The following is a 5,462-nucleotide window of genomic DNA, read 5'->3' on the forward strand; positions in this document are numbered from 1 at the left end:
ACGACTGGAAAATTACGCCGCCGCCACAACCAATTTTCCGGCGAGCCCTTTCCAGTTATCCTCCGATCATCACATATATACCAATCGAATCCTTGTTTCACGATCTATCTATTGATGTAATTAATTCAATCTAATAACCTTTAATAAAGAAACGCCTAAAAATCAATTGAAAACATTCATACTATATATAAACCCTAATTTATCTAATTCGAGAATCAAACTCAGTTTTCTACATTTTATTGAACTCCAAATTCAACATATAATATACCAAAATGATCAGAATTAAATTATCTACAACATGCAATTATCAAATCATACAAACAACATTAAATTAAAAAATTCATAATTTAATCCAAAATAATTCGAAATTAATAAAAATTATAGAAAAATACCTATTGATTTTGTAGGTATATGAATTACAGATTCTGAAAGTACTCTTCAATACCTTCAATTTGGTTACTTGAACTCCAAAATCGGATAGATAATGCCTTGAAATTTGGGTTTGATTATGAAGAACACTATGAATTTAGGTTTTTTCTCTGAAAATTTATATATTTAACTGTTTGCAAATGATTATCTCTACAAAATAAAATACGGTAAGGGCTATATATATTTACGGAATATTGGTACCCCGTTGGATCATATCGGATATAAAATATAATGTTTATTTGATAAAACAGATCCAAATCGGTACCGATTTTAGGATAATTATCCAAAATTAAGCATTTTGTAAATACGAACTTGGTCTCAGTGCTTTGGTTACACGAATTACGAGAAGATAATATAATAGTTTAATCAAAATATCCCGTTTCTCAAAAGTATGGGTTTTATCGATTTACCGAAATAAATATTGTATCTAAAATTTTGCGCTGGGACCCGCACATGGAAAATCGTACTCCGGATCGAAAAGTCAAAACATGGAAAATGCTCGGAATATTGCAATTCAGGTTAGAAAAGAGTTTTCTCGAGACTTCCGGATTGTAAAAACGTAAAAACGGTTGAAGTCGGTTGGTTCCCGATTATACAAAATAGTTTATAATACTCGAAAATATAATTTATTAAATCCATAAATCATTTATAAAATCATATAACAATATAAAAATTAATAGAAAAATATCACAATTATCTATACTTTATTTTGGACATATAAAAATTTAAATACTCAAATTTTATAACATTTAAATATCCAAACACGGATACCACTTAACAGATAATTCACCAAAAATTTACATAATAATCACAGAATAGTAATTTATTGATAAAAATAATTACACGATATATCTCGGATATTACAATAACTACATATTATACTACAGTCAGCTTCATCTACACGAGTGTTAGTCATTCGCACATCACCAACGCCATAATCAAGATGCAGAATGAAGGGACTGCATATGTCAAACAAAAACATCAGTCAAAATTCATAGTTATCCTACATTGAGTTTCCATACAAGATTGGTTTTACGATACAGTTATGAGATATATTGAAAAAAGCATTCTACCTGTACATATTGAAAAAAGCATTCTACCTGCAATTTGAAGATGATATTTTGCCCAAACACCGTATACGGAGTCGGCTATTGTGGCAATCTGTAAATAGAATTCTTTATAACATAGGGCAACTCGCAGAATTCTTTAGTTTGGATTGGCTATATTACCAAAGCAAAAGATCGTTTACTTGTAAGAATTCTGATGAAAGGCCAAGTACATATAGGCATTCATTTTTAAAGTCATCAGGCCTACCTGTAATTTTTATCTCATCAACTCCTGATGTGGAAACATCATGCCTGGTAAGTGATTTTTATACTTGCCTTGTTCAAGTAGTTCATATGCACAAGAACACAACCAATCACAAGCAGAACAAAGATCCAAGCAGAACAAATAAAATGACCTGCATAAAATAACAAAAAAACTTATAATCCGCAAAATGTAAAGAGGAGATTCACGACAAACACACATATTTCTCTGCAGATAGAATCATAGAAATTTACCAAAATCATACAGTTGTGCTATTCTCTTGGAAGCATAGTCCAACCACCCATCTGGCCGAGCAGCTAGATACTCTCGTCAAAACTGTAGTCATGTTACGATACTGCATTTCAGACACCCTTAGTTTAATTCTTGTACAACAACAAAATCTACCTTGCTAGGCTAGTATGAAGCTACCTGCTACCACAACATAATAGCCTCACAAACATCATAACTGTACTCAAAAGGTTCAAAAACCTTAAATTGGGCATTGTAGCGTGGATATAAGAATAAGCCATGGATCAACTCGATGTTTTAGGAAAAATGTAAAGGAAAAGAAGAAGAAAATAAACAAGGAACAGACCCAGGTGCTGTTAGTGCCTTCAGGGAACTTGAGGACAAGTTTGCAGTGATTAATAATATGTGTAGTGAGCCCAAGTCCTCTGTTTTCCTACACTTCAAAAAGATTACCATTCAAACATAGCAATTACATCAAATTACATTAAACTACATCAAACATGACGTAGTGATAAGTAAGGAATCCTTTTCATGACTAAAGCTTTATCAAACTAAATTTGAATTCTTGTTTGTAGAATTTACATAAAAAGTTAAACGTTGTAATCATAATTCATAACTACGTAACCATGTGTTAATTTTAGAAATTATCGTAGGTTTGTGCTAGTTATATCATAATATGAACATGGTGACCACATTGATGTCGTCCACCCAGTGAATTTATCAAGTTACAAAAGTAGCAGTCTCTTTAAATTGAGAATACTTAATTGTGAGTATAAAATACTTGAGATAGTCTTAATTGTGACTAAACCTTAAGTATTCTATCTATACTAGTATTTATCCTATGACCATCCATAAAAAATAACCCTGTGTCAAGATATATTGAACTACCAAATAGCCATACTTCCATACAAGGATTGAAAAAGACTGTGGAAGTCTATACTATTGTATGATATCAGGTAATGACATTCTGAAGCATAGGCCAACATCATATTCAAGAATGAACATATACAAAACAAAGCAGGAGTTTAGTAAGTAATTATTAGTAGGGTGCTGATAGGAAATATTAGTCTGGTAACACTTATTAGTACTTTAAATTTTCTTCACAATGCAGCCTATTTTGTCTCAATGTTTTATCTATATTGCTCTAGAGCCATATTCAAAGGTGTTTCCTTCTGTATAGCTAAAACAGCATCCATGTAACCAAGATCATAACAACTAGTTCACTGTGTCAATTGACATACAACATCCTACGAGAAAACTAGTCAATTAGAGATATTTTCCCTGCTTCTTTCGAATAAACCAACACGTGAGACTAATGCACAACAAATATGTCTAAAAAAAGTCATACTATAATTACATCAATAAGACTATCTGAGAACAAACCACATTTACCATTTCAAGAATTACTCACTCTTTAAGGCTATAAACAAAAACTTAAAGCTAAACACATAAACCCCAAATCACGCAACCTAAGTAAAATGCATATACATACATTACAATATCACCACTTTCTACACCTATTTCTAAAAAAATAACAACTAATATGTATATAAAAGGAAAAAACAAAATGTAAATCTTTCACCATAGATCTAAAAAACAAGCAATGTAAAGGAAAGAACACACAAAAAAGAACCATAAAAATCCCAACTTTTGACAACCCAGAATTAAAATTTTAAAATCCCACCTGGCCGAGCATATAAATACTCTCTTTTCAAAACCGTAGTCATGTTACGATACTGCATTTCAGACGCCCTTAGTTTAATTCATGTACAACAACAAAATCTACCTTGCTAGGTTAATATAAAGCTACCTGCTCCCACAACAGAATAGCCTCACAAACATCATAGCTGTACTCTAAAGGTTAAAAAACCTTAAATTGTGCATTGTACTGTGGATATAAGAATAAGCCATGGATCAACTCGATGTTATAGGAAAAATAGAAGGAAAAGAAGGAGAAATTAAAAAGGAACATACCCAGGTGCTGTTAGTGCCTTCAGGGAACTTGAGGACGAGTTTGTAGTGATCAATAATATGCGTAGTGAGCCCAAGTCCTCTGTTAGCCTACACTTCAAAAAGGTTACCATTCAAACATAATAATTATAATGAAGAAAACCCACAAGGGAGCAACATGAAAGATATACCGTTGATTGACAAGATCAAACAGTCTATCAAACTCTGAAAGACTTGTAACTACATACCCAACAAGGCACCAATATTATAATATATAATATACGGTGCATCACAGGACTCTGCTATAAGAGGGATATTCTGGGTACATTATGAAGCCATAATGGGTAAACTGACTCTGCTTGAATTTTGTGTAAGCGTAGATTTAAAGATTTAGGAAGCCCTAATATATTAGGTATAATTCTCACTACACAGCAACAATGGGCACTTATATATATAATAACAAAAACATGCCAAATAACTACTAACGAAATAAAACACGAAGGCAATAACAAACTATAAAGACTGTAATTGACAAACAAAGTAAAGAAAACTTATCTTTTATCGCTTTCCAAATTCTGATAAGAAGAAGAACACAATAGCTGAGTCGCCAAACCCTTCAAGAGGACTTGACTGTTCTTAAAGAGATTATTGCCACCCACTTAAGCTGTGATGGAATGCAGCAATATCGCTTCCAGGATAAAACAGCAACAGATTAATCTGGCCACAGAACCAACAATGATCAACGGCGACTCGCACCTCAGTTTGCCCAAAAAACCCTTTGCAACTCATATATGTTTGCGAGGTAGGCACCGAGACTTGTGTCATTTTAATCTCAAGTATACCTCTCAATATATAGGCATCTCAAGTTGCTCTTCTTCTATTTTACTCGATGTGGTACACCAAGTAACAAAACAGAAAAAGTAAACAAAATGGGTTTTCCTTATTATTCATATTATATCCTGATTAATTAATATTAATATTACAAAATATATTCAGAGTATGATTAAAATAATCCTTACTCAATATATTTTATATTAATAATTAAATAATCAATATAAATAATTAAACTTGTAATAGAAAAGAAAAATATAAGAGTTCTCACTAGCACTAGGCCACACAAGCATTCCACTTATGCTAGTAGTTGTAAACAACACTAACACAAGATGCTAAGTAAACTCAATATCTTTATTTTACAATACCAATGTGAGACAAAATCCCCATAACCCAGTACAAACAAACAACTTTGTCTCAATATATTCATGGATTCCACTAAGAAAATATCTTAGATCCAAATACGAAAGTTTAAGTCCTCATGTCAAGGAACAACCTCCAAGTGTTAGTTTCCGGAAATCATATCAAGAACATATATAAAATATGCCTCAAACTTTCCATTTTCTAACAATCCCCCACAAATCCATAATTAAATTGCATACCAGATTTTATCATGACTTGCTTTTCAGAGTCGGTACCCTCCCAGGTTTGAACCCTCCTAAGTCCTCTACTTCGATGGCTACCGGATACAGATG

At 32.3% G+C, this 5,462-nt stretch overlaps 1 long non-coding RNA gene across 14 annotated transcripts; it reads right to left on the reverse strand.

Moving 5' to 3' along the window:
- Positions 1 to 1,177: 1,177 nt before the first annotated feature.
- On the reverse strand, positions 1,178 to 4,543 carry LOC141713159 (uncharacterized). 14 transcript variants are annotated; one of them, XR_012571873.1, is made up of 6 exons: positions 3,961 to 4,519; positions 3,797 to 3,874; positions 1,992 to 2,419; positions 1,744 to 1,891; positions 1,530 to 1,649; positions 1,178 to 1,388 (listed from the first exon to the last, which is right to left on the reverse strand). It is a non-coding gene; the product is annotated as an uncharacterized LOC141713159 (long non-coding RNA). The 14 variants fall into 14 exon arrangements; XR_012571863.1 differs by having other exon boundaries at positions 1,178 to 1,891; positions 3,961 to 4,047; positions 4,128 to 4,538; XR_012571867.1 differs by having other exon boundaries at positions 1,178 to 1,891; positions 1,992 to 2,092; positions 2,333 to 2,419; positions 3,773 to 3,874; positions 3,961 to 4,529.
- Positions 4,544 to 5,462: the final 919 nt, after the last annotated feature.

This window comes from Apium graveolens, chromosome 3, assembly GCF_009905375.1.
Source record: "Apium graveolens cultivar Ventura chromosome 3, ASM990537v1, whole genome shotgun sequence".
In the NCBI taxonomy this organism is placed as follows: domain Eukaryota; kingdom Viridiplantae; phylum Streptophyta; class Magnoliopsida; order Apiales; family Apiaceae; genus Apium; species Apium graveolens.